This window comes from Phascolarctos cinereus, unplaced genomic scaffold, assembly GCF_003287225.1.
Source record: "Phascolarctos cinereus isolate Bilbo 61053 unplaced genomic scaffold, phaCin_HiC Scaffold_1;HRSCAF=81, whole genome shotgun sequence".
Lineage (NCBI taxonomy): Eukaryota > Metazoa > Chordata > Mammalia > Diprotodontia > Phascolarctidae > Phascolarctos > Phascolarctos cinereus.
Window position 1 is genome coordinate 8,740,714 of NW_027555514.1, and position 22,500 is coordinate 8,763,213.

A 22,500-nucleotide genomic window follows, 5' to 3' on the forward strand; every position below is an offset into this window, starting at 1 on the left:
CCAGATTGAAACCATCTTTAGAGAGCTCAGTGCAATGAAGGCAAGAGTTTGTCTACATGCAAGGAGAGTTATCAGATAAACAAAAAGCAGGTTCTTCTCCCAGATATCTCGAGATGCCCGGCAGGCTGGGGTGTGAGGGGCACGAATCTCACAGCCAGCAACTTGCTGTGGTCCAACTCGCTCCCTGTGTGGCCAGGGGCTCACTGTAAAGGAGGAGGCCACAACCCCCTGCATACAGAACCCACCAGAGAGTGCTCTAACCCCAGGAAGATGGACATGTTTCCCAAAGGAAAACCCTGTGGGCACCAGGACATGATCAAAGAGGCAAGAAAGCAAACATCTGAAAGTCACAGAGTTCAGGGTAAAGGTGTGAGTATTTCTGACAAAACTATCATGCAAAAACAATATGAAAATTATTACACAAAAATGTCCCAAAAATGCCATATCAAAACCTAAAATTGTGAATGTTCAGTCATCCTAACTCTTCATGATCGTACTTGGGATTTTCTTTCTTTTTTCTTTCTTTTAGTTTCCAACATTCACTTTTATAAGATTTTGAATTACAAATTCTTTTCTCCCTCCATCCCTCCCCTCTACCCTCCCCAAGATAGCACACAATCTGATATAGGCTATAGGTATAAAATCATATTAAACATATTTCCACATGAGCCATGTCGTGAAGGAAGAATCAGAATAAAAGGGAAAAAACACGAGAAACAAAAAAACAAAAAACAAATAAACAAATAAAACAGTATGTTTCTGTCTGCATTCAGACTCCAAAGTTTTTTCTCTGGATGTGGATAGCATCTGCCATCATACGTCTTTTGGAGATGTCTTAGATCCTTGCATTGCTGAGAAGAGCTAAGTCTATCAAAGATGATTATCATACAATGTTGCTGTAACTGTGTACAATGTTCTCCTGGTTCTGCTCACTTCACTCAGCATCAGTTCATGTAAGTTTTTCCAGGTTTTTCTGAAATCATCCTGCTCCTCATTTCTTACAGCACAATAGTATTCCATTACATTCATATCCTAAAACTTGTTCAGCTATTCCGCAATGGATAGGCATCCCCTCAGTTTCCAATTCTTGGCCACCACAAAAAGAGCTGCTATAAATATTTTTGTACGTGTGGGTCCTTTTCCCATTTTTTTGATCTCTTTGGGACATAGATCTAGTCTCACTTGGAGCTTTCTTGGCAAAGATATTAAATTGGTTTGCTATTTCCTTCTCCACCTCATTTTACAGATGAGGAACTGAGTTAAACAAAGCTGAGTGAGTTGCCCAGAATCACACAGCTAGTAAGTATATCTCAGGCTGGATTTGAACTCAGGTGCTCCTGACTCTAGGCCCACTAGCCACTGTGCCATCTAGCAACCCTGTGACATAGTTCAAACTCTTGGGACTAGAATGGAACTGGGGATATGCCTCATGCAGCCTTTTCCAAACATATAATTTGATCCCTAAACAAAATTTAAACAACCCAGCCTGTGATTTTTTTTTCATCATTTTATAGTATGGAGTTTATTTATCTTTAAATAGTATTTTATTTTTCCAACTACATATAAAGACCATTTTTAACATTCACTTTTTATAAGATTTTGAGTTCCAAATTTTTCTTCCTCCCCCCTTCCCCTCCTTCCTCCCTATGATGGTAAGGAACTTGATATAGGTTATAGTACAGAGTGTATGAGGATAGCATAACAGATACTGGATTCTTTCCTCCTGGAAAAAGTGTCTGCAGTTTGGAGAAACAGCCATAATACAGCTGAGTAGCAATGCTTGACTTCATAGCTTCCAAATTTCCCTATTTAACCCTCCCGTTCCCTCAGGCTCTCAACCTAGGATTCATCCTGGACTCCTCACTATCTCTCACCTGCCATATCCAATATGGTGCCAAGGCATGTCGATTTCACCCGTGCAGCACCTCTCGAATACACTTCCCTCTCTCCTCTGACTCTGCCCCCACCCTGGTGCAGACCCTCATCACCTCAAGCCTGGTCTACTGGAATAGCCTGCTGGGGGGTCTGCCTGCCACAATTCCCTGCCCACTCCAGTCCAGCCTCCATTCTGCTATCAAGGTGATCTTCTCAGAGCACAGAGAGTACTACGTGACCCCGTCCCCCGCTTCCACCTCATCTGAACAGCTCCAGAGGCTCTATTCTCTCCAGGATAAAATATGACCCTCTGCTTAGCTTTGAAATCCCCTCATAACTCGGCCCATTCCCCTCTCCGCATCTTCCTCGACTCCACTCCCCTGCACATACCCTGAGATGCAGCAATGCTAGCCTCGCTGCTCTTCATTTCCCGAGTCTGAGCATCCTGACCGGCTGTCCCCAAGCCTGGCGCCCTCCCCCTCCTCATCTCTACCGCCTGGCTTCCCTGCCTTCCTTCAGATCCCAGATGAACGCCCATCTTCTTCAAGAAGACTTTCCTGACACCCCTAAATGCGGACGCCTTCCCCCTCAGGTGACTCCGTGATGCTGTCGGCATCTTATCTGTGCGTAGTTGTTTGTAGATGGTCTCCCCCATTAGACTGTGAGTTTCTTGAGGACAAGGCCCGTGTTTTTGCCTTTGAAGCCTGGCACAAAGTAGGTGCTTAACTGTCTTGACTTTGCTTCAGAAATAGGTGGTCCTAACAGCTAGGCTTTTTTTTCATGCACTTGACTAACTGAATCAGTGACTGGTATGTCCCCTGAATAAACTTTTCCTATCAGTCCAGGAGTTTATATAAAATAGAGAAACATGCATCTTGCCTGATGGTGTTATGATATTCCAAAGGAGGATACACAACCTTTAAAAAGCAAGGCATAACCCAAAAATATTCATTGCAGCACTTGTTAGGGTAGCAAAGAACTGGGAAGAGAGTGAGTGTCTATCGGGAGACAACTAAGGAAGCTGTGGTTCGTGAGTGGGAAGGACTGCACCAGAAGAAATGATGGATGGGAGGAATTCAGAGAAGAGCATCAAGACTCACATGGCCTGATGCAAAGTGAGCTAAGAAGAGCCAGGCAAAGTCATGAAAATGGGAAGGGGCCAGAACCGGGGAAGGCTTTATGGAGGAAGACGTAGCAATGGAGCTGAATCTTCTGAGGTCAAATCCATCCCCAGACACTTACTAGCTGTGAGACCCTGGGTAAGTCACTTAACCCTGTCTGCCTCATGTTCTTCAACCAGCACCTACCTCCCAGGGTTGTGGGGAGAATAAAATGCTTGCAAAGTACTTAGCACAGTGCCTGGCACAAAGTAGGCAATTAATAAATGCTTCCCTGTTTCTCTGCTTCCTTCCCCCCTTCCTGATGGAAGATAAGATTTTTTAAAAGGAAGAGTCATAGATTTCTGTCAATCAATAAGCATTTGTAAAGCACCTATTATGTTCCAGGTACTGTGCGGGGTGCTGGGAATAGGAAGACCAGAGAGAAACAATTCCTGTCCTCAAGGAGCTTACATTCCAATGGGGGAGGAAACCTGTACATAAATATTATGTAAAGGTGTATGTGGGTGGACAATAGCATATAGAATAGGTCAAGAAGGTTTCAAGTAGAAAGTGAATGAAGCAAGTTTAAAAGAAGGATGTTAAGAGGAAAAGGTGAAGAGGGAGTGCCTTCCAGGCATGGGGAAAGTCCATTAATGAAAAGGTACTGAAGAACATGGCATGGGATGGGGAGCAGCTTACCCCAGCACACAGCAGTCGGCGATGACAGTCCTAGAGCGTCTACAAGGAAGGAGTACGAAGTGTACCTGAATTCAAGCCAACGTCAGGAGGCTGAGAATGCTGAGCAGAGAAGTCTGTATTTTATCCTAAAGGCAAAAGGAGCCAGAGAAGATTTGAGGTAGAAGAGCGACATGGTCAGAGCTGGGCCTAAAGAACAGGATTCTGGCAGGTGATCAGGGAAGGGAGGGAGTGGAAGCTGGGAGGACAATCAGGACACCTCACAGAAACCAGCAAGGGATAAGGGTGTGAACTACGGTGCTGGATTTGTGAGTAGAGGTAAAAGAACGTGAGGGAAGCTAACAGGGCAAAATCAACAGGACCTGAAATGGGCTGGCAATGGGGAAAACGTTAACTGGGAAGAGTCACTCTGAGGTGGCAACACCAGCAGAAAGAGGGAAGTGGAAGCAGGACCACGTTTGAAGGGCAAGGTAAGGAGACCCTCTGTAGACAGGCTCAGATTGGTATGCCGACGGGATAACCCATTGGGAGGTCATAAAATCACAGATTTAGAGGTAAAACGAACCTCCAACTCCCTCAAACCAGAGATGAGGAAACCGAGCCTGAGCGCCAATGTCACCCAGGCACTAAATCTGAAGCCAGGTCTCTGACCCCAAAGCCAACTCTCTCTCAGCTCCATGACAGCAAGGTGACTCCAGGTATTCAGGAAACTTCCTCATACTTCTTATCCAATTCAAAAAGAATTAAATTGAATTCACCATGCATATACACAGAGGAAATAAAGAGATTAATTTCAGTAGGATAATAAGTTATTTACCAAATATTCCCCAGTATTCCCTTGACAAATTTCTTGCACCTCGGGGTGGGAGACTCTACCCTAAATGAATGACTGCAAAGAATTTCTGTACTTCTTTCACTACAAAGACGAGCAACTATGAGCTATGGGGCAGAAGAAATTCAAGTCAGCTGTTTTAAAGTGGCCATTGGAATTTTTCTTTTTAAAAGGCAGGCAAACAAGCTTTTCCACATATTCCATCCTCTGCTCATTTTACTCTGCCCTTATCCAAGCTCAGCGATCGCCCACAAATCAGGAAGATCCTTTATCTAATTGCAATTAAACTGCTGCAGCTCAAAGAAACAATCTGGGTCTTCATTTGTGGCACAGTCAGGCTAGTCTAGACCCTCACTGATGGTGACATCTGCAGTGAGTTTTCTGGCTTCTTACATGACAAACCGAAGTAAAACAACCAAACTGACTCAAACAGACGTCCACACTGAACATGCACAACGTTTCAATAATAACGATAATAATAATAATAATATAGCCCCTACTATGTGCCAGACACTGGGCTCAGTGCTTCACAAACAGCACCTAATCTGAGACTCGGAACAGCCCTGTGAGGGAGGTGCTATTATCCCCACTTTAGAGGTGAGGAAACTGAGGTAACAGACATGGAGTGATTTGTCAAAAGTCACAAAGCTAGTAAGTGTCTGAGGCTCGATCTGAACTTAGGTCTTCATAACTGTAGTGCAACGCTCAATCAGTCTCGCTACTCAGCTGCCTGCTCTCTGAAGTACAAGGACTAGAGCTCTCTTACAGATCCTCTGGTAAGGAAAATGGCAGTGGCTGAGCCAGCGGCCAACAGAATCTAAACACTGACAAATCTGTGGGCTTTCTAATACAGGCTATCTTCAAAGTCACCTTCGTGTGTCTTGGAAGACAGAAAGAGACAAATTAAGAATTCTCTCCTCCTTTGTTCATTCACCGGCTCAGTCTTTTAAACTGTGTGAGTCACCTCGAAGCCTCCTCAGAAATGCAATATTTACATGAAATGTACATGAGACTTGTCAATCTCAAGAAATAAGGTTCCATTTGAAATTCTACCTTGAATTTATTTCTAATTGTCTTCAGAATTCCTTCTGTCCTACCTCTTTCTGTTCCACAAAACCACTACATTTCTGAAGAGTAGCCATTTAGCTGGGTGGACACCAGGGCTGCAAGGGCCATACTGTCTAATTTGTCTGTCCATTTGTTGCTATTTGACCTTGAGGAAATCACTTGCATCTCACATGGCTTCTCTATATGAAAAATAAGGAGATCTCACTAGAATGCTGGAACAATGCTAATGCACCAAGAAATAATAAATTATAGCAACTAAACTGTGTCTGATAGAAAGTTTCCACACTATATTTTAAATTAAATTATAAAAGTCAATTCTGGAAAAGATGGCATTTTCATACAAATATTTAACTGGTCTTGAAGAAGAAAAGGACATCAGATCACCAACATGGAGCCACAAGGAACCTAAGAAGTCATCCATTCCAATTCCTCATTTTACTAATGAACACGCTACCATGTCCCTCAAGGCTGGGTGGAACAACGATTCACAATTCTACATTTCAGAAAATGTTTAAATGCAGAAAATTCAGAAACACAGCAAGGGGTAAGAAATCTTCCTCAAAAGTCCCAAAGCTCTCTACAATCTGAAATAGATCCCAACAACTGAACTACTAAAAATGCCGACATGTTCGGCCTCCTTTGAGAGTCAATGTTAGAAATCTCACAGCATCTTCCAAATCAAGCTGCCAAGAGCACTTCCCAAAGGCCCACCTCCACACGCCAAGAAGAACATTGTCGACTGGTTTTAAGGCAGACAATTTTTATACCTGGAGGATGGATGCCCCTAATTTAGGAGGCCCCAAATTATACCTGTAACAGCAAAGGCTATCCATCTTCATTTTTATATAAAAGCGCTGTTGCTTCATCTTCAAGGATTTTTTTTTCAGGACACAGCACATTTAAGCTAGCCCAAGGCTTTTACACAAGCGTTCCACCCACACCTAACACCCAAACAGCAACAATCATCATACTTAAAAGTTCTGAGCATTCTCTCAGGCCCTTCTAGAGTGTCCATCTTCACTAAATCCCAAGTTCTTCTTAAGACACTTCTAACACTTTACAATGGAATCAATTGCCCCGACCAATGACTACCCATGATGGCCACACAGACACAGTCAGGTCTACAATAGTACAACAACAATAATACTGCATATTCTGTTCTGTGGCTGACAAAGCTACATGAAGCTCATTTAATAAAGAGTATTTCTGTTACGAGGCTGTTCTCTAGTTTGCGTCCAACAAGATATAGTACACAAACACTTGGCAAACATTAGATCTCTCTACACATATTAGTAGGTATTATTATTGTCACTGTTATTATCACTAGTGTTATTATTATTATTACTCTAAGGAGCTGAGGACCTGGCAGCAAGGGTAGCCTTCTAACCTAGGAGTGAGACAATAAAGGAAACCTCCTGGAAGCGTGTACAAAAGCACCTCCTTAGGGACAAGGACAACATCTTAAATCTCATCAATGCGGTTGGAATGGTGAGCTCAGGCTTTGGGAGGGTCAGAGAAATCTCTTTATACTAGATACATAAAAAGCAAGGTCTGTCACAGTCAGATTTCCCCTCAATTTTTAGAGAGATCTCAAGAGAGATTTGAGACCAAAAGTCTAAAAGCAAACTCTCTTATGCATTTTGATAACACATCCTTTGTGACGGTACAAATAAGCAGACCAGGGAAGAAGACCTATCTATAGAATTACACCTGGATTTCAGTAAGGCCAGGCAGAACACTTCTCGTCGCATCCTTGTGGACCAGGAGGCGAGGACAGTTATAGTTTTGAAACTGGTTGAACAAGCTTTAATAGATTAAATTCAGTAACTTTTGTTATAAAACTTTTGGATCAATTGAGAAAGAGAAGGGTTGCTGGAAGCCAGGAGCAGGAGCCTCTCCTCAGGCTTGGCTAGTCAACACTGCCTTTATCCATAACTTGGATAAAGACAAAGATAGCGGGCTGTTCAGATCTGCCAGCTGATATAAAGTTGAGAGAGACAAGTTCATTAAATCATAGACCTAGAAGTGGAAGGAAACTCAGCGTCTTTTCATTTTAAAGGGAGGCCAAGAGCCCTGCCCAAGGTTACATGAGGATTAAGCATCACAAGTAGGATCTGGACTAAAGAAAGATCCAGGGCTTTCTATCATACCATGTAATGGGCAGCTAGGAAGAACCACAGTGGACACAGCACAGAACCTGGAGTCAGGAAGATCTAAGTCCAAATCTGACCTCAGACACTTACTGGCTGTGTGACCCTGGGCAAGTCACTTCACTTCTGTTTGCTTCAGTTTTCTCATTTTTAAAATGGGGGTTAAAACAGCAACAACCTCCCAGGGATATTTATGAGGATTTTATGAGATAATATTTGTAAAGTGCTCAGCAAACCTTAAAGTGTATTATTATTGTTGTTGTTGTTGTTATTATCATTACATAACTAGGATCCCAAAAGATCTTCCTAAGTTAGAAGAATGACACACATTTAATGAGATCAAATTGGAGAGGGATGAATGTAAAGTCAGTGACAGATCCAGATTTTTTAAAGAAATCAACTGTAGATAAAAGACACAACAGAGAAGTCAGAAAGCCCGAGGGTTTGGGTTGACTAGAAGGATCAGGAAGAAACCAACGCACTCTGTAGCTGCCAAAAAAACTGCTCTTACTCATCAATACTCGATTGGCTCTGTGACTTCAACAATGTGAATGCTCATTCCCTCCACTGGTACAGATAGCAACCAATCCACACCTTCCTGTCTTCTGCACCCTATGAATGTGCCCTTGCAAAGGGGTTTACCCAACATGCTAAGGTCTTCTTCTAGGGCAAAGGTTCTTTGCTTTTTGGGGGTTACAGACTCTTCTGACTATCTAGTGAAGCCTATAGACTCCTCAGAATAATGCTTTTGAATGCATAAAATGAAATTCTGGGTTTTTTTGTTTTGTTTTGTTCTTAGCTAGGCAATAGGGTTAAGTGACTTGCCCAGGGACACACAGTAAGTGTTATTTGTCTGAGGCCGGATTTGAACTGAGGTCCTCCTGAGTCCAGGGCTGGTGCTCTATCCACCGCGTCACCTAGCTGCCCCCAACATTTTCAATTCTTTTTTTTTTTTTTTAGTGAGGCAATCAGGGTTAAGTGACTTGCCCAGGGTCACACAGCTAGTAAGTGTCAAGTGTCTGGGGTCAGATTTGAACTCAGGTCCTCCTGACTCCAAGGCCAGAGCTCTATCTACCAAGCCACCTAGCTGCCCCATAAAATGAAATTATGAAAGAAGAAATCATTTACATTGAAAGGGAGTTATTTTTTTTTTAAAAAAGGTCATAGACCCCAGATTAAGAACTCTTGCCTCTTGGCTTTCAATCTAGTGCTAATACACCCTGGGACTGTCTATCATGCTGTCCCTGCATGAAACACTGTCCCCCGGCACTGAGTATGAGGGCAGCCATCAGGCTTTCCACTTGCTGTGACCCATGGCCCCCCCCACTCCACTTTCCAATCCCCATCTCATGAATGATAACTTGCATGTCACTTCTCGTGCCTGTCCCCAGTGACCATAGGCTATGGCCAACTAACCCTTCATTTGTCTCATTTTCTGTGGATCGGTCTGACCCCCCAAACGCTATGCATCCTCCTGACTGAGGCCTGCCGCTTCTCATATGAGTCTGACCTGGCACTCCACAAAGGAAAAACCAAAGAGCCCTCATCACGCACTCTACGACACGCAGTTTGCTGGGCAGCCATTGAGCTGGTCCTCAGATGGACGCCGAGGAGGGACAACGAGACGGGCCCTGACTCAAATGGGGAGGTGACGACGGCCCCAGTGGGTTAGTTTGCCATGGTTCGGCCATCTGAGCTGGGTCTGGCTCTTCGTGGCCCCATCTGGGGTTTTCCTGGCAGAGATACTGGAGTGGTTTGCCATTCCCTTCTCCAGCCTCTCCTTCCAAGCTCCCCAGTGGATTCTTAAGTCAGAAACGCAACTTTTCAGGCTCCAGATCCATCTAGGCCCACTCCATGACTGTGAGTTGGGGCATGCCCTGTTCTCTGAAGGATCCCAAAGTGCATCCCTAGAAGTCTGGTGCCCAGCTCCAGGGAGGCCAGGGTCTCACCCTGCCCAGGTCTGACCACGATGGGAGCGCTCGCAGACCAGCTATACCATCATACAAAGGGCATTGACACACTGAGCCAGGGCAGCAAGGAGGGCAATGAGGCTCCCGATCACATCTTACGAAGAATGACTGAAGGAACTGGAAGTGACTTAATCACAAAAATCAGGCCTCTCTACAGCGCATAAGGCTTGCCTTTGAAATGTACTGTGTCCCTTCCCCTTCCTGGGCCTCAGTTTCCTTATATGCCAAATAGAGGGAATGAACTAGATGGACACCGGGGTGCCGAAAATTCTAAATTCTAAGGACATCATTCATATCATAACAGACTAAAAGGCCTGAAAATAAAACACAGTCATTGCCAGACAGAGTCGACTGAAAACATCTCGTGACCGTCATAGATTGTAACCCACACCAAAGGTGGAAAACGCACTGGGACAGAAGACTCATGGTTTGAAGGGCTCCCAAGCAGCAGGTGGAATTCTTGTACTGATAGTTTCAGAAGGTATCAGGAACACCCGGGATATAAATTTAAGAGAGCTTAAAATTCTCCAGGAGAAAGTTAGCCACATTTTAAATCAGACAAGGCTTCATAGGGAACCCGAGATAAAGATCTTACCCTACAACGGGCATAAAAATATTTTTCTTTCAAAAATATATCTGCCTCATATAATCAATAATTACCTCCCAGGGGACGTTGACAAACAGGGAATTAGTCTCCATATTAAATAAGTGAGTTCTTTATAAATTCGGGATGGCATTTCCTCTCTTCATAAGAATTCAAGTAATTATTGGAAAAAATCCACTTTTTCATACTGAAATATGATTGAATGCTGAATGCTAAAAAAAAAAAAAAGTACCATCCTTCCCCTGGCTTTAATTGGGAATATTACCAGGTAAGATGGCTTGTCTTCTAATGCTATACAGAAATGAAAATGAGAAATAGATGATCTTTTTCTACTTGTTTAGGAGCAAATTATAAGCTGATATCCACAGCACTTAGAACAATTTTATTAGCATAATTTTTCTTGATGTTTGATGCAAAATTTCAGGTGACACTTTTAGAATGCTAAGTTAAGAGAACTAGGAAAAGGGGCCAAATTAATTAAAGATGTTCTCTAGGTATTAAGAAAGATAAATAATCTTCTCTCTTCCAGATAAATGTCTGTTATTCTACAGATCAGAGTCTCTGTAGCCAATTTCTTTTGATGATGCCAAACATAAAATACTATTGATGTCACAGAATATTTTTTGTCTAGGAATTTTCCACCTAATATTCAAAGGGAATTTGGACTAGGCTTTATTTTAGATCGATTCTGTTTTCAGATGGAAACACACACAATTTCTGGGAAGACCGATGAAAGCTCCTATGAAAAGATGTGCTTCTTGCAGGGGCAGCACGGTAGAGTGGGCAGAGGCCAGCTTCAGTCAGGACTCCCTGGGTCCCGTCTTGCCTCTGCTGCATCTTGGCTGCGTGAGCCTCAGCAGACACTCTCCCTCTCTGTGCTTCAGGCAGGCTTCTCAGAACACAAGAAGCAGAGTATCCGCTCGCCAAGAGGTCCCTACCCCAAACCAACATGCATATTCTTCAAGGCCGTCTGGTGAGCAGATGCTGCATCTGTCAAACTGCGACAGCATGAATCCTCAAAGACATCCCATTTTGACTTGGTTTCTTGGTCCCCATCCAGCCTGACCGCCCTGCAGCTGGCCCAGACCATCACCCTCGGCTCCTCCTCTCTGCAGGTTCTTGGGAAGGACCCTGAGCCATCTCCCACCCAGCCCCTCCACTGGTCCCTGGAGCCTCTGTCTCCTCACACTTTCACTCCTGGCGATCCGGCCTGCTGCCACGGGCTCAGCTCTCATCTCCAGTGCAGATGAATTCCAGACGCCCTCTTCAATGGCATCACCAGCTGCAGGAGGCAGCTTCATCCCAACATGCCCCAGACAGAAATCACCATCTTTTCCCCCAACCCCTTTCCAAACATCTCTGTTTCATCCTTCTGGGTGTCCAGGTTCAAAATATCACAAGAATCATCTTTCCCTTCCCCAATTCTTCATCCTTGTATCTCATCGGTGAGCAGCAGGTCTTAGTGAATGCTCCACGCGAGGGCTCAGGACTTCAGCACCTCGTCTGGACGGCTACAATGAGGGGGCTAACTGGTCTCCTGACTCTTCTCTTCCCTCTCCAGCGCACATTCCAGAAAGCCACCAAAATAATCTATCTAAGGTTCAGGACTGAGAACGCCACTCTATTCCCCTGCTCAGAAAACCATCGGTGGTTCTATGGAGATTTAATAGCTAATAAATACTCTTATTATTATTATTATTATTATTATATTACAATATAATATAATATATGTTCCTAGGAGATAAAACAGCTAACAGCTATCATGCATGCAGCACTTTAACGTCTGCAAAGTATCTGACGTATATTATCTCATTTGATTCCTACAACAACTCTGGGAGGTCGGTCCAATTATTCCCATTGTACAGATGAGGAAAGTGAGGCTAGGAGAGAAGAAGTGATGTTCCCAGAGTCAGCATCTGGCTCCAAGGACAGAGCTCCATCCACTGTACCACCCGGCGTCTCCACCAGCTGAGCACTGACTCCCTTCCACAGTCATTTCCTCTCCTGCACCGTCAAGCTCACCGGTTCTTCCTGACCAGAGGGAAGCACCCCCTTTCCATACTCAGCCTTTGCACAGCCTGGCCTCTGGGCCTACAACATGCCCCCTCCTCACTGTCACATCTTCAATCCCGCCCCCTTCCAGTTCAGCCCAGACACTACCTCCCTCCTACGGGAACCTTTCCTGGCGCTCCCTGTCCTTTCTGAAATTGCCTCTCATTGAGCTATCTGACCGCATCTTGTGCCCAGAATACAAGCTCCATGAGGGCAGGGCCTTGCATCTGTAGGTGATTAGTGAGCGATGTGTGGGTGGTGGTGGTGGTGGTGGTGGTCAGTCATTCTGGGTGTGTCCAACTCTTTGTGACCTCATTGGGAGTTTCCTTGGCAAAGAGGCTGGAGTGGTTCGCTATTTCCTTCTCCAGTTCATTTTACAGATGAAGAAACTGAGGCAGACAGAAGTTAAGTGACTTGCCCAAGGTCACATAGTTAGTAAGTGTCTGAGGCCACATTTGAACTCAGGTCTTCCTGACTCCAGGCCTGGCACTCTGTGGACTCTGGTGCCACCTAACTCCCCCATATAATGGATAGAGAAATAGCCTTTGTGTCAGGAAGCCCTGGGTTCAAGTTCTACCTCACAGAACTCTCAGCTGTGTGACCCTGGGAAACTCTTTGTCTTGTTTCCTTATCTGCAAACTATGCACATCCCAATGCTGAAGGTCCTTTACGGCTCTCGATCCAAGATCCTGTTACTGCATCTCATTCTACCCTTTGCAATCCTAGCACTCATGGCCCAAGGACACTCTTGCAAGTACGAGCTCGCATTATCAAATTTAAAGGATTTCCTAGTCAAAAGCTGGTGTTGCCCCAATTTCAGCACCTCTGCATGCCTTAGCTAGAGAAGACAAACACACACCCCAAGGGTGTCGATGACAGTGAGAGCCCCAGACCCTGTCTCCCACGTGTCTGACCACTGTACTGCCCACGTTAGAACCTTCTTTCCAGTCTGTAACAGAGCCTCTTCTTATTTTAAGTAAAATGAATTCCCATCCCTGATTCTTCCATCTCCTCCAATTTGTTCCTATTGCAAGAAACCTCAGCCAGACAGAGTGGCAACCGCTGGCACTAAAGATCAAACCAGAGTGTGGCTGCTACAGCCGGCCTCGTGTGCTTGAGTGTCTCCTAATTAGAAGCATGCCATGTGGAAGGCCAGCGCAGCAAAGACGGCATCGCTGTCAGCTTGCATACATGCATCCGGGTTAGGAGGGGGTCCTATCTTCTGCAGTCACAAGGCAACCTTGAAACCTTCCTCATAATTATAGACTCTCATGGCAGACAACTTTCATCTGCAATAGCCTTTAATTTAGTCAATTATTTGCAATTTAACTTCTTGGTGCTGGAGGATATTGAGTCGCACTCAACCAGAGGGGCAGATGGAGATGGGGCCTCCTTGCCATGAAGAGGCTGGTGTGGGAAGGCTGGGCTGGGCCGTGACTGAAAGCCAAGCAAGGTGGGGATGTTCCTTTACATGTGCCTGTGACAGGGCATCATTACGGTTTTCCTTGTCTTGGCCTTCTCTACCCCAGATGTTCTTCACCTGGACTCAGTCAACTCGGTTTTGTGAATATTTTGATAACTATTTCAATATAATCAGTTTCCTTTATATTCATATGTATTTTAAAACATTATTCTGAGAAGGAGTCGTAGGTTTCAACACATTACAAACGGGGTCCAAGACCCCCCCAAGACTTGAGACACTCTGAACTGAGGTGACCATAGGATGCAATAGGGCCTTACTGCGCCTGGAATCAGGAAGACGAGAGATCAAAGTGAGCCTCAGACAACTAGCTATGTGACCTTGGGCAAGTCAGTTAATCACTGTTTACCTCAGTTTCCTCAGCTGGAAAATGAGGATAATAACAGCAGCTTCCTTAGAGGGTCTTTGTGGAGATGAGACGAGATAATATTTGCAAAGTGGCTAGCGTGGAGCCTGGCACAGAGTAGGAGCTTAATAAATGCATGTTTCCTTCCTCTTTCCTTCCCCATTCCGCTTTGCCTTTAAGTGAACTCCTAGAGTCAAACTTAGCTTACGGTTTGCTCAAAACTAGGGTTAAAACAATTTTGACCAGAAGTTTAAGTAAGTTGGGAAATGCAAACCCAAACCCAAGCACATTTCATGCGGGTAACGGTTTTATTTTTGAAATTTTGGTATCACTCTACCAATCACAGCTGGTTTCCGGGTGTTGCGTGCCGGTGCATAAACCCTTGGAGAAGGAATCAAATTCCTAGGTGCTTTGAAAAAGCAACAAAGGTCAATTCAGTTCAACAAAACTTCATTAAGTTCTACGTTAGAGAGTAGAGGAGAGGCAAAGTGAAGGGAAGTTAGTCCCTGCCCTCAGAGAGCTTACAGTGTAGCAGAAGGAAGGCTAAGCATCTACACCACTCAGATACTGACATCACTAAGCATTAAAGACATAAATCGCTCTTTGTTGTTGCTGTTCAGTCATTTCAGTTGTGCTCCACTCTTCATGACCCCATTTGGGATCTTCTTGGGAAAGACATTGGAGTGGTTTGCCATTTCCCTCTTCAGCTCATTTTACAGATGGGGAAATTGAGGCAAAAAAGGTTAAGTGATTTGCCCAGGGTCAAACAGCTAGTAAGTGATTAAGGCTGGATTTGAAATCAGGTCTTCCTGACTCCAGCCTAGAGTTCTATTCTGTATCTTACCCAAATGTACAAAACATGAAGAAGGCATGAGAATAAAATAAATGTGATTGTCAGCCTTGATGCACAGCCTAAATTTACATCAGCACACTACAGACATAGTACAGATGAATGCTGTACTGAGAACATTTGTGGTCAGTCTGGCAGGCTTGGGACATAATTCACCTTCTGGGCACTTGACTATCTTTGCGTTTGAAGCAGCTGTTAGTGGAGGTACTGAACATCTCCCTGTCACTGTCTCTGGGAGTATCCCTCCCCTTATCAGTACAAAGTCATCTGGGAAGCTGGATCCTAGGATCAGAAATTCCGAGGTGGCCATGGAACCCAGCCCCTTCCCTTTATAGATCTGCATAAAGACGGCTTCAGACTGGACAAATTACTACTAACTAGAGAGATGAAAATAAAAGCAACTCTGAGGTTCGACTTCACACTCATCAAGTTAGCAAACACAACCTTCAAAGCAAGCTGTTACCATGTTCCCCATTTTATAGCTGATGAAAGTGAGGCAAAGAGAGGGGAAAGGACTTGCCTGCTGTAGTCCCACAGGTAAGGGTCTGAGGCCAGATTTGAACTCAAGTCTTCGTGACTCAGACCCAGCACTCTGTGCAGTGTGGCACCCCTAGCGGCCACTGTAAGAATGCTAAAACTCTGATTATCCTCTGAATGGTGCAGAGTGGAAGAGTTTGTCTGGGGAAGAAGAGATAGCATGAAGAGGCAAAGTTCCCTAAAATGCTGAAGGAGGGTCTGTGAGGGAGATGCAGGCATGTGCCAGGGGTCACCCAGAGACGGTTTGCTAGAAAATGTAAAAGCGATGGATTCAGGAGGGCAGCCCACTCACCCAGGAGGACCTGAGGGACCCCCTGCCCTTCATGACCCCAGACTGGGGGGGCAGCGCTCAATGGCCGGCTCGGCCCTCTCTCGGATCTCTAGCCACCCTCTTGGTGCCCAGGGAGGATGGGGGTTGGCAGCCTCCTAAAATGGGCCTGTGCCATAGCTCTCACCTCTTTTCTTCTGGCATGCTGACATAGGGCCTGGCTGTTTGGACATACCCATTATGGTTTTGATTTCTGCAATACTTCTTCTGCAATACAAAAGCAAACAGCAAAACCTAAACCTCTTTCTTTTTCCCTCTAAAGTTGCTTTATCATGAGATCCAAAGAATGCAGTTGGCCTTTGGACTGGGGGCACTGGCAGCATTTGCATTAGCACAATGCCCTTCGAAGGCCAAGGGGGTGGGGGTGAGGAGCAGATGGGGGGAGTACAAGTCCAGCATTGGTCAACCAGCACATAATAAGCACCTACTGTGTGCCAGGCACTGCACTAAGTGCAAATCACCTGACTAATCCGCGCTTTGGTTTCCTCACTGCAAAATGAGGACATTAAACCCAACATTCAATGATTAGACAGAAGGGCAGGCGGACACACAGGGAGTGCACTAATCATCTTCAGGGCAAAAGGGACCACTCCATCACAGAGGCCAGGAAAAAGGAGACGAAAGAGAGCACAGTTTTACCCCCATCACCAAGTTAGGAAGAGCAAATTCCAGAGAGAAAGAAAAGGAAAACGGAAGAAAAGGTGGAGAGAGAAAGAAGAGGGAAAAGAGAAGAGAGAAGGAAAGAGCAAAAGAGGGGAGAGAGGGACAGGAAGAAGAAGGGAAGGGAAGAGGGAGGGGTAAAAGGAGGGGGAGAGGGAAGGAGGAAAGAAAGGAGAAAGGGGGGAAGAGGGAGAGGGAGAGGGAAGGAGGAAGGAAAAAGAGAGAGAGGGGAAGAGGGAGGGGGAGAGGGAAGGAGGAAGGAAAAGGGAGGGGGAGAGGGAAGGAGAAGGAAAAGGAGAGAGAGGGAAGAGGGAGGGGGAAAGAGAGGGGAATAGGGAGGAAAGGGGGAGAAGGAGGGAGGAGGGAAAGGAAGGAAACAGGGAGGGAGAGGCAGGGAGATGGGGAGAGAGAGAGGGGGGGAAAGGGGAAAGGGAGTAGAGGGAGAAGCAAAAAGCTCAGTTGTAGATTTTTCCTTTCCTTGGAAGCCATGAAGGATGTGGTCCTTCTCCATCACACTAGCTTCCTTCTCCTCGCCTGAATCATCGGTTAAGACCAGCAGGGGTTGCAGAATGGAGGCCAGCCACAGCCTACCCTGGGCCTCCGGGGGCTTCAGGAGCAGCTGAGGGCAAAGCAAGGATGGCATTAAGTCACTCAGATGAGTGGGCTGTGACCTGAGGCGGTCCCACTGAGGCCTCCCCTTCTTACAGGTGTGTTTTCCCTGGTATTTACCATAGAGCCTTAAATGTCAGCCCAGACTGGGGCGTGTAGGGCGCACCCAACGCTAGTCGGCACAGGAGCCTTGGGTCCTAGGCTGGGCTTCCTGCTGTCTTGCTGTGTGTGTTGGTAGACAAGAAATCTAGGGTTTCTTCAAATAAGAAAAAAAATGAAGGTTATAGGTAATGACTTCCAAGGTCCCTTGCAGTTAAGGAATTCTCTGATCGGAATATTTGGGAACAGATTTCTGATAATGGTGTGTGGGGGGCGTGGAGGTGACTCTTAGATAGAAACACTTCAGCAGCACATTCATATTTCTGAGGACACGGTCACATCACACTGTACGACACATTCTGTAATGAGACTAATGAAAACCCTGTTGACTGGCAAGGGTTGATCATTATGCTTCAGGGATGAAAAAAAAACTCAAGACTCACTTGGAAAACAAATCAAGCAGTTGGGAAATACAATTAAGAAATATTGGCCAGAAAAGACAATACTGAATATGGGTTCCTTCTTCTAATTTTATCTTTTGTTCTGCTCCTTGAGAATGTGAAATTATCTTGAAACACCTCCCCCCACACACACACACAATCATACACACACAATCACACACCACTTAAAAACAAACAAATCTGTGATTTTATCAGCGTTGGGAGCTTGGACTAAGGAAAGGTGACAAGACAGATCGGCTTGCCATGTCAGAGAATCTGAGGGGCAGAGATGAGAGCTGAAGCATGCCCAGGGCCATGTAGCTAATACAGATGAGAAAGACATGGACCCAGGTCTTCCTCATTTGAGACACAAGCAATCTCTCTACTACATAGCATTTCTCTCCCTCGTCCAGCTGCAGAAAGATCTAGTGTTTCGTACTAAACCTAATTAGCTAACTTTTCATTTTGACTTTCAAACATCTTTGAATTAATAAGATAAACCTCTTCCCTGTGGCCGGATGAAAATCTCCTCATCTATTCAAACAGCTCAATCATCAGGAACTTCAAACCCGATCTTTAATTGTCTCACGTTCTTGGTCTTTTAAAAATAATCTCATTTGTGCTGAATAAATCCTCCAAGTGAATATTAAAAAGGAAGCAGCTTTCACCATCCCCAAATGGGAATTTACCGTCTGAACTGCAAAATACCATGCAGATGCTTCAGATCTTTCTTTGGGGGATGGGAGTAGGAGGAGGGAAGGGGAATGATTATGAATCATCTCCTGACAAAGATAATGCAACATCGGAGCAGAATGAATGAACACCAGAGAAAAGGGTCCTTGTTAAAAGGCCCCAAAGCAAAAAGAATTCATAGAAATTATGAGCAAACCATCTGGTGTCAATCCCACCAGGTTGACATTCTCCATAAATCTTCTGGTTGCATTAAATGTGTTTGAAGTTTGGAGACAACTTCTGCATCACTCAAGTCTTCTAACGAGAGTGCCTTTTATTTTGTTATTTGGCCCCCAAACACTTAATTATTAAGAACATTTCTGGAGAAAATAGAAGGAAGGGCACAATTACTGCTCAAAATCCCATTCATGATGCTTTGGGGGTTGTTTTCAACATCACCAAGATTTCTGGTGTAAATCACAGTAATTTAGACACATCCAATGTGGAACTGAAGATGGTTTGGGTTAGATTTTGTTGTTTTTTTTGTAAAGGGCAGAAATGGTTGTTTTAATCAGCTTTTTCTTCTATGAATCCAGCTTTACTCTGAACAAAATAATCAGACAGTTAACAGTTTGCTATTTATAGGCTCTGAAATCCTTTGCTGAGGGGTGGTTGCGCTGATCAAACCAGAGCGATCAGCTCTCTGGAGCTCAGTCCTGGCATTCCTTCATCTGACATAGACCGTAGATGGAAAATATTCACTGCTGTTCCCAAGCACAGAATTAAACTGTCAAGGTCAACAATCCCAGGCTCCTGCCAATTTCACTCCTGGACCTGCTTCAGATGGTGGGAATGGAAAGCGCCCTGGGTTTAAGTTCAGACCCGAGCTTTTACTGGTTAAGCCTTGGAACAAGTGAAGGAGCTATGTGCCTCAGTTTCCTCACTCGGGAAACAGGACTATAGATAGATACTGAAGCAACCTACCCAGCAGAGTCACTGTGGAGAGCACATGATATGACAGGGAATCTCTAAATAAGTTAGGCGTGACTGTTGCTCTGCCTTCCCTAAGAGGTTAAAACATCAGAACCACACCTGCCCCCAGGGTCCTCAGCTTGTCCTCCAAGAAGTTTCTAGGTTTTTCCCATTTAAAAACAAAATTTGGTAATGAGACTCTTTCTTTGTACTGATAACTAAATAGTTCTGAACAATTGTCTGACTGTTTCCGAATTACACTCTATAGCAAAGGCTCTGTATCCAGTCCTCTGTCTGGCATTTAAAGCTCTTCACAAAGGGTCCCAATCTACCTTTCCTATCTCCTGTCCCTTGTCCTCTGATCTCTTCCCTCATTCCCCCAACAGATTCTCCTGTGAAATGCAGCTGAAGCCCAGACAGACCAGAGAGACAATCTGGGAGGGGGGGAGGAGTCTCCAAAAGTCATGGGGTATTGGTCCCCGTGCCCATTTGGAGCCCAGATGGCATGACAGCGTCAGCAAGAACCTCTCCCACAATTCCCTGCACGCAGATAGCTTCACACCACACATTTCAGTAAGTGGGAAATGCCAGCTTAATGGGAAAATATGTATTTTCACACTTAACTTTGGAGGCTTGTCAACCCCAGGTTCTACATCATTAATCAGAACTCAATGAGCACTTACCAAATGGCTACTACGCGCCAGGCACCATGCTCAGCACTGATAACATGGTGCCAGAGCACAGCACAGGTCTTAAACAGACCATTGCAACAAGATGGCCCTGGGCTTCCCTGCAGGGAACACTGGGCACTTGGGCTGCCCTCCTAATCCTTCTGCTCACTCCTCCTGGCTGTCTCTGACTCATCCTCTTTAAGGGTGGTAGTGGGGTGGATGGAGACGCTGTCTGAGGTCTTGACCAGCACCCCAATCCCATGACTTAGGACCCTGGCTGGGCTGCAATGGCTTCTGAGCTCTCTTCCCAGCCTGAGACAGTGAAATCTTCCAACAAAGGCAGGAATTTGCTGCCATGAAACCAAATGGATCGATGCTGGTCAGGATGAGAGCTCAGACTCTAGGAGCCAGGAGCTGTCTACACAGCACAGCCTTCCTTCAGCCCAGCCACTGCTCTTTACAAACATGCAACGATGTGCTTCTAAAACTATGTAGGAAAGTCAAGCTCCTCCCTAAGATAGATAATGACAACTTCTGCAATAATTACAATTAGGTCTGGCTGCCAAACTGAGATGCTGGCATAGCTGGGGGGTGGGAGGGTGGAGATGACACTTCCGGAACAAAACAAAATATACATTTTGGAATCTGAATCCTCAGAAAGTCAATCTCTCATGGCCGAGTCCAACTGTTAGGGCGCATGTGTAGATGAACTTCAGAATTTGAAATCTCTCTCTTTTCAAAGAGATCATATGCCTGTCCTTTCCGGAAGGCAGAACTGGCCAGTTCTGAGAGCCAAGAGCAAAGGGGAGCCAATGGGGGCATCGACCCCCATCCTCTGGCAATCCAGGCTCACACTGTTCTCCTCACTAAAAGGCGGATGGAGAAAAAGACTAAAGGGACTGATTTACATATGTGTGTGCACATGTGCATGTAGACTACACAAAAGAAAATTTCACCAAGGTAGGGAATCCCGTGAATGAAGAGGACAAAGTTCCATCCACACCTGCCGGAAAACTGTGACAACTTATGGTGACCCACAGGATGAAAAGAGTTGATCTGTCTGACTCGATGGCTTTTTGTCATTTCTATTTCACAATTAAGTCTTTCTAATGCCACTCAGTGAAGGCAATCAAGGTCATGTTTTCCTAAACAGAGTACATTCCTCACTAGCAGGGAAAAGCTGTCTTAGCGTATTGTTCAACATTTATGCACTGCCCACGCAGGAATACTCTGGATCTGGACAGTGGGAGTGGGAGAACCAGCTTGCTTTATCCACTGTAACAGGATTAAAAAAAAAATTCCAGAGAGAAAAGTAAATCTGCAGAGGAAAAGTATAGCTAGTCTTTAATTATTCAATGACTGATGGGGCAGTGTATATGAATGTGTATGTGTGTGAGAGTGTAAGTGTGAGTGTGTATGTATAAGTGTATATGTATGTATGTATAGGAGTGTAGATGTGTATGCATGTGTATGTGTGTAAATACGTATGTATATGTGTATGTGTGTTCAAGTGAATGAGTGTGTATGTGTATAGTGTGTGAATGTGTATTGTGTGAGTGTATGTGTGTGCAAGTGTGAGTATAAATGTGTGTTTATGTATGTGAGTATGCGTGTGTGACTATGAATGAGAATGTGTTTAAGTGTCTGAGTAGATATGATTGAATGCATATGTGTGTAAGTACACACATATGCAAGTGTGTTTGTGTATGAGTTTGTATGTGAATATGTATTGCTGAGTGTGTATAAGTGTGAACATGCATGTATGTGTATTGTGTGAGTGTGCGTGTGTATAGTGTATGTGAATGTGTGTATGTTTATGTGTGTGCGAATGTGTATGTGTGCGAGGGTATATGTGTAAATGTATATGCATGGGTATATGTGTGTGTATGGGAATTTGTGTAAACTATGTATGTGTGTGAGTGTATGCGTGTATACTATGAGTATATGTGTGTGCTTATGCGTGTATGTGTTATGTATAGACATGCAGGTACTGTATGAATGTGCTGTGTGCTTGTGTGTCTGTGTATGTGTATATACTGTGTGTGCGTGTATATGAGTATGCAGGTCTGGATACCTGCATGTCTCCCCCCACCTCCAAGGGGCATGGATGCCTCCTCCCAAGGCCTCTTGCTCCCAGGGAGGAAGGCTGAGCAGCACATTCCTGCTTTGGGGCTAAAGGGGCAGAGTCTTTACTGGTACAGCGTGGGGAGAGGTGCTGCAGAGACTGCCTGTGGGCTTTGTTTATCCACAGCATCAGGGTCTTCCTTCTTAGAGGTAATGAGGCAGATGGTACTTTGATCAGGGCAGGGAGCTTCTTCATTAGCAGAGAGTGCTGAGGGAACCTTCCGCACCTCTGCATGCAGTGTTTTAATGAAGGCATGCTCACTAAAGCCAGATCGGGTTATCTAAAGCCAATGGCAGGCGTGGGCCCAAAGACAGGCCTGCCTGTGCAGAACGCCATCCCTTCCCAAGATACTCTCGAGATCAAA

General features: G+C 45.0%; 1 protein-coding gene across 1 annotated transcript in view; it reads right to left on the bottom strand.

Annotated features, from left to right (window-relative positions):
* The window catches only part of CRPPA (CDP-L-ribitol pyrophosphorylase A), a 256,432-nt gene that overhangs the window by 40,061 nt on the left and 193,871 nt on the right, over window positions 1-22,500 (bottom strand).